The sequence below is a fragment of the Neophocaena asiaeorientalis genome, unplaced genomic scaffold, assembly GCF_003031525.2.
Source record: "Neophocaena asiaeorientalis asiaeorientalis breed wild unplaced genomic scaffold, Neophocaena_asiaeorientalis_V1.1 scaffold114, whole genome shotgun sequence".
NCBI classification, from domain to species: Eukaryota; Metazoa; Chordata; class Mammalia; order Artiodactyla; family Phocoenidae; genus Neophocaena; species Neophocaena asiaeorientalis.
The window spans coordinates 2,880,690-2,891,714 of NW_020173116.1; the positions used below are offsets into that span (position 1 = coordinate 2,880,690).

General features: G+C 45.5%; 1 protein-coding gene across 2 annotated transcripts in view; it reads right to left on the minus strand.

The window, feature by feature from the left end:
* Positions 1-10,805, minus strand: part of ST3GAL5 (ST3 beta-galactoside alpha-2,3-sialyltransferase 5) — a 46,705-nt gene extending 35,900 nt beyond the window's left edge. The window contains exon 1 of one of the 2 annotated variants that reach the window (XM_024743653.1): positions 10,316-10,805. The gene's annotated coding sequence lies outside the window, so the exon portion shown is untranslated. The remainder of the gene's footprint in view (positions 1-10,315) is intronic. The other variant, XM_024743654.1, reaches the window with a different exon arrangement.
* Positions 10,806-11,025: the final 220 nt, after the last annotated feature.

Below are 11,025 nucleotides of genomic sequence, written 5' to 3' on the forward strand. Positions count from 1 at the left end.
GAACAGTTACAAGAATAAGTTCTGGGGATCTAATGCACAGCATGGTGATTATAGTTAATAATACTGTATTTGCATACTTGAAAGTTGCTAAGAGACTAGATCTTAAATGTTCTCACCACAAAAAAAAAAAAAAAGATAACTATGTGTAGTAATGGATGCTTTAGCCAAGGCTACGGTGGTCATCATTTGGCAACATACAAGTGTAGCAAGTCAACATGTTGTACAACTGAAATTCATACAATGTTATATGTCAATTATATCTCAATAAAGCTGAGGAAAAATCCAATAAAAATAAAAGAGAGACTGGATCTGTTTTGTTTTTCAAGAAAAGAGGGAGAAAATACTTAACCGTTTGGCTGTTGCCTGTTTCACGGTGGCCAAGTCACCTCTCTGAGGATGTCTGCTAACATGTAAGAAGCAGGTTGGGTGCTAATGAAGGTACACTCTGCCTGGGAAGCCTCTTTCGCAGGACAGCTGGAGGTCTATTCTCAACCAGGCAAATGTGTGCATTGGAGTTGGTTGACCAGATACCCGGGGATGCAGCAGGAGCGACACCTTCTGGGACAACAGTGGTGGCGACATCAACAGGAAGTTGGAGAAAGAACCTTCCTGTCAGGTGAAACCACACTGAGTGGTCTCTAACCTGTACTCTACAAAACCAATTCTGAAGAGAGCTCAGTGTTGCTGGAAATGATTCAGTAGCAACCCTGGAAAGGGCAGCCACTCAGAGTGCTGGCCTCTGATGCTACGCTGGCCGCAGCACCACGATCTGGAGGCTTCTGGGTTTTAAAAACTTTATTTTTGGACATAATCTCAAACTTACAGAGAGCCTGCAAGAAAACTACAAAGAATTCCCCTTACCCAGACTACCCACTTGTTATCATTCTACCACATTTACTTGGTGATTCTATTATATGATGCACATACTATTTTTTGTTTTTTTGCGGTACGCGGGGCTCTCACTGTTGTGGCCTCTCCCGTCGCGGAGCACAGGCTCCGGACGCGCAGGCTCAGCGGCCATGGCTCACGGGCCCAGCCGCTCCGTGGCATGTGGGATCTTCCCGGACCGGGGCATGAACCCGTGTCCCCTGCATCGGCAGGCGGACTCTCAACCACTGTGCCACCAGGGAAGCCGATACTACTTTTTTAACCACTTGAAAGTAAGCTGAGGACACAATGACTTTCACCCCTAAATATTTTAGTGTTTCCTAAAAACAAGGACATTCCCAGACACAACTGCAGTATTATGATAAAAATCAGGAAATTACTTTAATACTGTTCTCTAGTTTAAAGACCTCAGACAAATTTCTTTAGCAGTCCCAATAATGGCCTCAGAGCAAAAACAGGATCACATGTGGCATTCAGCTGTCTTATCTTTTTAGCCTCCTTTAATCTGAAAGAGTTCCTTTATCTTTCATGACTTTGGCATTTTTTGAAAAGTACAGGCTAATTGTTTTGTAGAATGTCCCTCAGTGGAGATTTGTCCATTTCTTCATGATTCAAGTTACACATTTCCGGCAGGAATATCACAGAAGTGGTGCTAGTCTGTCTCGGTGCATTTTCTCAGGAGGCACCTGATGTTGCTTTGTCCCATTACTGGTGATGTTAAATCAATTGGTTAAAGTTGTGAAAGGCAGCGGGCTTCCCTGGAGCGGCTGGGCCCGTGAGCCACGGCTGCTGAGCCTGCGCGTCCGGAGCCTGTGCTCCGCAAATGCTCTGCAATGGGAGAGGCCACAGCAGTGAGAGGCCCGCATGCCGCACAGAAAAAAAAAAAAAAAAAAAAAAAAAAAAAAAAGAAAAAAAAAAGCTGTGTAAGGCAAGTTTAACTACTGTCAAGTTACTCTTTTCGCTTTGTAATTAATAAGTAACTTGATGGGAGATACTTAGAGACTAAGTAATTACCCTGTTCCTCATCCAATCTACTGGTTTCAGCACCCAGGGTAAGGACAAAATTCTGTGTGAGGTCAAAGTTCAGGAAAAAAATCCAGGGCTGGTTGAAGCAGTAGCTGATGAGCAAGAATTAGCATTGAGACTCCTCTATCAGCCTTTATTCAAATAACCACAAGGTGTGTTCACTCTTCACTATTAAGAAAAAAACACCTCTAGATTTGCTTTGGAGAGTATTCCATGAGTGCTTATGACTCAATTTTCTCTTACGTTGAGTCATGCCTGCTGGACACAGCCGTTCATTTACAAGTGTCCAGTGGCAACACCCAGGTTCAGAGGGCTGACAGCTACCCATCCTCATGTGGAGGCCTGGCTCTCCAGGGGCAATGCTGAGGGGTCAGCTCGGTGATTTCTGGTCCGCTATGGCATGGCACAGGGAGCTATATTTAAAAACAAAACTCCAACTCTCCATTGCCTTATATTAAAGCACAATCAGGTTTAGGAACTCCGATTTGGATTATTCAAGAAACATTAAAAAAAAAAAACAACTCTGTTATCACAAAGTTAGAAACTTCAGAAAGAACATTTTGAAATCACACACCGGTCGTTACACTACAGTGCAGTGATATCCACTGCTAACATTCTGGTCTATATTCCATCTGCCTTTCCTCTTTGCATATGTATATTTTATCAGGTTTGGGATCATATTACCTATACTAGCCCTCTTCAGGCTGGGTCCACTGGAGATTAAGCCCTACAGAAAAGGATTTGAGTGTCTATTTTCTTTTAAGATTTTTTTTTTTTTTTGACGTGGACCATTTTTAAAGTCTTCATTGAATTTGTTACAATATTACTTCTGTTTTACGTTTTGGTTTTCCAGCTGCGAGACATGTGGGATCCTAGCTCCCTGACCAGGGATCAAACCCTCACCCACTGCCCTGGAAGGTGAAGTCTTAACCACTAGACCGCCAGGGAAGTCCCTGAGTGTCTATTTTCTTAATTCTCCCAAGGATGGTATATAACTAGAATCACTCCAGAAGCACAGGAGAGAAGTTAATTCATAGTATACAATGGTGACCTTAGCGCATTAGGGCTTAATTCTCTCGTAGAGCCCCAGCTGGGGAGGGCTGGTCTGTACTGTTGTATAATTTGCTTTGTTCACCTTATAATCCTTTAAACAGACATTTAATAAGCATACACCAAGCACTGGGAATATAAAGAAAACTAAGACACAGCCTTTCTCTTGAAATGAAAAACCCAGCTAGGGAAAGCAAAAAACAGTTAAATACTCAAAATGCCAAATAACAGAGGAACCTGGAGCGCCCCGGGCCAAGGGACCACTAGCTCCATCAGACGAAATCAAGGAGGCCTCCCTGAGGACATGATGTGTAAATGGATCCTTGAGGGATAGGCAAGACCTCAGAGACAGAAAGAAGAGAGAGCAGGCACTCCGGATGGAAGGAAGGGCATGTCAAGATGCCCAGAGAGGGCTGCTCAGGCCAGGTCACAGGGGACCTGGGGGAAAGTGGCAGAAGATGTGACAAAGAAGGAACCAGGTCCTCCCAACTGGCCCCAGAGGAGGAGGCGGCCTTAAGTGGTTCTTAAGCAGGGAGGCGGAGAGCTCACACTGGGATGTAGGAGGCGATGGGACGGAGTGGTCGAGGGGCTGCTGTGACCACCGCAGCCAGGGGTGATGGGGCAGCTGAGCCAGAGCAGGGACGGCGAGATGGGGGCTGACAAGAGTGGTGGAGGAAGAAGAGGCCACGGAACTTGGTGACTGAGCTGGCAGGGGCTGTTCTTGTCGCACCCAGCCAGCCGAGATCTGGCCTGCGTAACAAATTCAGGCCGCTAATGGGAGAAAAAAAAAGAAAAAAATAGCAAAATGCAAGAAGGCTCCACCAGCTGCCACCACTCCACCATCCGCTGAGATGATTTCCCTGCCGAGGTGTGGGCACCCATCGAAGAGGAGGAGGCCAGAGGAAATAAGACAGGACACGGGGATAAACTGAGGAAACTGTCCAGAGAACTGCCTGTCCTCCTTGGGCCCCACCAGGCTCTAACAAAGCACCTTACGTAACAGCTGTCTGGCGGTGGGCCTCCACGTGACAGCAAATTAGACGAGCAGAATATGCTACAGCAGAGCACGTCTGTGGCAACCTCAGGAGTGCCATAAATAAAGCCAAATCTAGAAGCTACCTTTTTAACGGGAGATTTCCCTCTTAATCTAAAGGAAACACAAGGAGTCAGGCTGAATAAGTAATAATAGGAGAAAGTGAAAGTCAGTAGAATGAACAGTTAACAAAAGCAACTCTGGGACCCAAGAGAAACAAGCTCCAAAATGGCGACCTTCCCCCAAACAGGAGTATAAAGGGAAACACCAGGTGTGAGATGATGGAAAAGTGAGTGTGCAAATTCTAAAATAACCAAGATCCCACCCCAAAAAGAAAGGGTAAGGATATGGGTTCTTAAGGTTTGGGATTATCAAGAGACATCCCCAAACAGGACCTTAGCAATAGTCCTCAGGGAGCAGCTGGCTGGTCAATGGGGAAGGGAAGGTGGAGGATTCGATACGCAGTTTATGCACTAATCTGGTACAGTGGTCCCTCAGTATCCACAGGGAATTGGTTCCCGGACACCCCCTTGGATATCATATCCATGGATGCTCAAGTCCCTTATATTAAACGGTGCAGTATTTGCATATAACCTATGCACATCCTCCCGTATATTTTATTTTTCTTTTTTTTGCGGTATGCGGGCCTCTCACTGTTGTGGCCTCTCCCGTTGCGGAGCACAGGCTCCGGACGCACAGGCTCAGCGGCCATGGCTCATGGGCCCAGCCGCTCCGTGGCATGTGGGATCTTCCCGGACCGGGGCACGAACCCGTGTCCCCTGCATCGGCAGGCGGACTCTCAACCACTGCGCCACTGGGGAAGCCCCCCTCCCGTATACTTTAAATCATCTCTAGATTACTTATAATACCTAATACAATGTAAATGCTATGTATGTAGTTGACACCACGCGGCAAACTCAAGGGTTGTTTTTCGGAACTTTCAAGAAAGTTTCCGTTTTGAGTATTTTTGAGCCACAGTTGGTTGATATGGAGGGCTGGCTGTATTCAATAACCCTCTTTGTTCTACTGGAACAGAAGAACCATACTAGTCATGTAAAACCCCAAATCCATTACCAGAAAGTGGTAATGACCCCAGAAAAGGAACTGGAGGGGCAGCGACAGGGAACAACCTGGAGGCTGACAGGCCCTGGCAGTTGAGAGACTTGAAAGAGAGGGAGCAAACACAGGAGACAAAGGAAAGTTTTGTTTGGGTCGCTTTAAGCCCAGAATAAGTTAAGCATGTTTCAGTTCCTAAAACTGACAACATGTATTTAGGTCTGTAAGAGGCATGGCTAAAACATACAGTTGCCTTTCACACCCCAATCACATGTCCCTTTTACTCTCTGCTCCAAAAATTTGGGAAACCAGCACTTGGGCAGGCTCCCAAACAGGCATACTGTCATTCACGTAACCCCGTTTTTAATCAGGCAGGGAGTACGTGCCTGGGGGTAGAGCAAGAAGCAACACAGAAACAGCCTCTTCTAAAAGCTCTCATCTCATTTTCAAAATCAGACAAGTAGATCTAACACCATTGTAATTATTTTCCTCATTTTTCTTTTTAACTCACTCCACATTGGACATGAGGGCAGTGTTAGGAGGTATTTTACATTTGGAGGACGTGTGTATGTGTGTGCTTGGGAGGGGCTTAGAAAAGGCTCACCCCCACTCCAGGAAAAGAATGGGTAGGACTTGCTGAGGGTGGGGAGACAGGTGCCGCCTGAGCAGGGACAGTAGGCACTGAGGGGAGTTTCTGAAGGTCTAGCCCCAGAGGGAACAACGTACCCAGAGGCTGGGAAAGGAAGCAGGTCATGCCATGGTGGGTTGGAATTTTATCCTAAGATAAAAGAAGCAACTGGGGGTTGGGGTGTGGATTTGAACTGGAATTGGAGTTTGGAGAGACCTCTCTTGAGGCAGGACTGGAGATGGGAAAGTCCTTTTGTGAGGCAGGACCAGTGAGGAGGCTGTCATGGAGACCCAGCAGAGTGACGATGCTGTGTCTGGAAACGCAGGAACCTGGACCAGGGAACAGAGCTGCCTCAGCCACCTCAGATCCTCCTCTCAGGAGCCCTTCTGAGGGGTGGGGTAGGAATGTCCTATACACTGCAAAGACAGGGATGCATTTGCCTCATCTACCCCCTCCAGGCCGGACTGCCTGAGTCTGGATCCCGGCTCTGTCCCCTAGAGTTTCTTAGTTTCTTAACCTCCCTGAGCCTCAATATCCTCATCTGTAAAATGGGGATAATAATGGTACCAAACTCATATGGCTTTTGTGAAAATTAAAAGAACATATATATATATATACACACACACACACACATATACATAACATGTCTAAAACAGGTAAGGACAAAGTGAGTGAGTAGAGCATTTATCTTTATTTCTGTCCTATGTTTTGTAGCACGTGGGTTTGTTGGGGGGCAGTGCTTATAAGATTTTCAAAAAGAGCCACCCTCTGCCAACCACAAAACACTCTTAGATTCCCATGACCCTCGATTCACTTGGCAGATAACTGAACCCCACCGCTGTTAGCTCTGATGTCCTGTTTATCACCACAAATCTCCTCAACATTTACAGGAGGCGAAGACACCACAGTCACATGTGGCTGCTGAGTAATTCAAATGTGGCCAGACCAAATTGAGATGTGCTCTAATAAAAGTATAAGATACACACAAGGCTTTGAAGACTTAGTTTGACCAGGAGAATGTAAAATAGCTCAATAACAATTTTTATATTGATTTCATAATATATTATACATATTGGGTTAACTAAAATATATTATTAAAATTAATTCACCTTTTTTTTTTTAATTCCTTCCTTCTAACTCCTTGGATTTATTTTAATTGCTGTGTTCCTAACTTCTTCCTAATTTAGCTGACTAGCTCATTAGTTTTTGACTATTTTCTTGCTAATATGAGTAATTAAGACTGTGTATTTCTCTTTAAATACTGCTTTTGTTGCATCCCATAGGTATTGGGTCATCATGTTTTCATTATACTGTGCCACCAGGGAAGCCCCATTCTACAAGTTTTGATTTATATATTTTCATTGTTATTACTTCTTTATCTTTCAAATTCAAAATTTTTAATTTTTAAAATTATATTCTTAAATTGATACATAATTTAGTTTCACTGTGTTCAGAGAACTTGGTCAATACGATACCGATTATTTTAAATGTTAGGACTTACTTTATGACCTGGTATATGTTCGATTTTTGTAAACGTATAATCTTCACTTGCTGGAACTATGTTTTCTATTTAATCAGTTTGATCAAGCTTATTAATTGTGTTGCTTGTTGAATCAATCCCTTATTGGAAAAAAAAAATCCCTTACTGGTTTTTAGTAAGCTTGTTCTATCAATTATGGAAAGAGATATGCTAAAATCTCTCACTATTACGGCAGGCTTGTCAACTTTTTCTGTCATTCTGTCACTTTTTACTTTATACAGCTTAAAGCTGTGTCATTAGGTTAGAAGAATAAGCATAAGAGTCAGAAGGTTTTTTTATCTTCCTGGGAAACTGAAACTTTGATCCACCGGGTTCCTTTTAATTTTTAAAATGTAGCTACTAGAAAAATTTTAATTATATACGTGGCTTGGCTTATATTTCCATTGGACAGAGCTGGTCCAGAGGAAGAATAAGCAAGGAAACCAGCTACCAAATCCTGGGCGACTAAGGACTTGACTGCAGAAAATGACAAGCAAAGAGAGGAGAGTACTGGCAGCCCTGTAAAAGTACCACAACTCTGTTCTCCTCTCTTGCTGCTGAAGTCTAGCTTGGAAATGAGAACAAGACGCTTGTGAAAAGCAGAAAGGAGTTGATGAACTCAATACATGTAAGCCTTTAATTATGAAAATGACACCTAGTCTTAAAGGCAGACTTCATGTTCAAAACACAACCTACTATTCCATCAAAACAAATTTGTTATTTGTATCACTTTTTCCCTGTTTAAATTAGTCAAATCATACCACCTGATTCTGAACTATTAATTCCAGATATTTAAAACTGGAAAAGGGGAAGAATTCATGGGTATAAGGAGTTGATGAGCCATCCAGTAACTTAACCCTGGATATTCTTCCACACTCTAAAGGGGGAACAAAAATGTCTTTTGCTGAGTTTGGAAACTTTGTTGAACAGTGGTATACTTACGCCTACTTTCCTAGTATGTATGCTCTACTTAGAAAAACAAAGAAAAAGCTGTCCAGGTAAGGAAAGCCTGGTAGTGTCCTTGTAGCCCTCCAACCTCGTTTTCCTCCCACTCCCCTATCCCTCTTCCTCACTCGCCCTCTGCACGTGTGCTCAAGCTGGGTCTCTCTCCCCAGACAGCCTGCGTGTCACCAACCACAGTCATGCAGTCATGGCTCCCTCCCACACTAGGCCAGTGATTCACCCACTTCTGGATGCCTTTGCTAACTTATACCCCTCATACCGATCCAGCCCTTGCTTCTCCTTCCTCAGCAGTTAGGGAAGTTCGTTCCATCATTGATGTGTGTATACTCCCAGTTGCTTTAATTCTGCCAAGGCTTCCCAGCTAGACCAAAAACATAGAGCATACTCTCTGGGAATGTCTCCACAGGCAGTTCAGATTAAATCGCTTCTCAGGAACTAGCAAGGTGTGGAAAGTGAGGTTTGACCTTCTTCCAAGACTAGCCCTTCCACCCTCAGCACCTGGATGACTCACACAGAGGACCCAGAACCTTTTTTACTGTCCCATTCACCTCCCAAGAGCCAACCTGCTAGATAAACTCCTGCCAAACAGACCAGCAGGGAAAGCAGGGAAGGACTGAAGGAGGCACATCAAAGAACAAAGGGTTTGTTCTTATCCTGTCTTGAATATAGTCTTAAAATTCAATACTACTACTCAGCCATAAAAAAGAACGAAATAATGCCATTTGCAGCAACATGGATAGACCTAGAGCTTGCCATACTAAGTGAAGTCCGACAAATATCATATAATATAACTTATATGTGGTATCTAAAAAAATGGTACAAATGAACTTATTTACAAAACAGAAATAGAGTCACAGATGTAGAAAAGAAACTTATGGTTACTAAGGGGGGTGGGGGGAGGGATAAACTGGGAGATTGGGATTGACATATACACGCTACCGTATATACAACAGATAACTAATAGGGACCTACTGTATAGCACAGTGAACTCTATCTACTCAGTACTCTGTAATGACCTATATGGGAAAAGAATCTAAAAAAGTGTGGATATATGTACATGTATAACTGATACACTTTGCTGTACAGCAGAAATTAACACAACATTGTACATCAACTATACTCCAATAAAAATTAAATTTAAAAAATTCAATACTAATCTATGTGGTAATATGAAACAATTTGGCAATCTGTGCCAAAATTATAAGCATTTTCAAAATAGGTAGTCATAAATGTGCATTTTTAGAATTTCTGCCTGTTGGCCCTCTCCGTCTTCTACAAACACCTTCGTGCCTTCCCACCTCACCCATTTCTTTTCTCGCCTAGAGGAAGACACAGCTACTAATCATAACCAAGGTTCATTTTATCTTACAGAAACAGCGGCACTCAGACACATGAAAAGGCTAACGACATTCCAGTCACAGGGCTCTGCCAGTTCACATTAGTCTCTCCTTGTCCCAGCACTGACTGGAATTTAGGTGATCCCCTGGCTCTACGACTAGAAATTTAAGACATTCTTCTAAACCATCAAGCTTTCAGGATTATGTGAGTGAAACCACAACCCATCCTGACAGTTTTGAGTTTGTGCCCCTTCACTCAACAGACAGGATTCCTCTTCCAGGTTCAGGAGAGCGCACTCTTCTGTGGAAGAGGATTACCAAGAGAAGGGCTCCGCTTAACACCAGAGGGCAGGAGATGCGTCTCCTTTCTCTTTGTAATCCCAACACCCAGCATGGTGCGTGGCCTGATGAGCAGGCAACCCGAGGGTGCCAGATGAAGGGTAGCAGGTAAAACCATTTTCCCTTTTAAATGAACAATACCTAATGAAGCAACGTCATAAACATGAATTAAGACATGAGGACATAAATTTGTCTTTCAAGTCAGCTAATGATTCTGCAGGACCCTCTTCATTGGTCAACACATTTTGCAGTCAGAACCACAGAACCAGGGGCCTGAAAGGGGCCTTGGCCATCAGCAGGTCACACCTCCCAGTACAGATCAGGAGATGGAGTCCTACAGGGGGATCAGTGTCCGCCAAGGTCACGCACCTGATGTGGGGTTGGGCAGGACCCCTCGCCTCTTCCTATTCGAAGATGCTCCCCGAAAATCTTGCATTACTTACACACTAAAGGCTCATATGAATGCCATTGCTTACAATTCAGGAGAAACCAAAGGTCACCAAAACGTGTCTCTTCCGCAGGGCTGGCCGCATTGAGGAAGCAGGGAAGATCACTGGCGAATTTCTACCTGCAGACACCGCACGCTTTCCCGATGGATGCAAAGGTCAGTTTCCGGAGCTGCTAGTCATAGGGTCCCCCAATTCTGTCCGGGGGAAATGAGTCAACTCTGCTCTCCTGGGCTCGGAAGCTTCCAGCAATGAATTAAACCCCAAGTCGATGTGAAAGACTGAGGGGAAAGGGACACCGCGCCTGGACCCCACGTCCCGGTCGTTCACCCCTCCGCCTCCACCGCGTCCACACTTGCGCGGGCCGCGGCGCCTCCCGCCGGTCCACTCCGCGCGAGGCCACGACTCCCAGCCCGCGCCCCCGCCAGGCGCGTTTGGGGGAACCGTGCCCTGGGCGCTGCCCGCGGGGGCTTGGGCGGAGTCTCCGGGCCCAGCCACGCGGGGGCAGGGACGGATCTGCGCCGCCGCCCCCGGCCCGAAAGGGGACGCCGCTCCGCGCCGCCCTCCGCCTTCGTCCGCATATTAGGGAGCGGGCGCCAGCCTGCCACCAGTCCTGGGCCCCGCGCCCCGGCCCGCCCCCTGCGCCGCGCTAGCTAGCGCCCATTCAGTCCCGGACCGTCCGCTCCCCAGCTCAGATGCGGAGGAGGGGCGTGGGGCGGGGCCTGGAGTCACGAGGACAC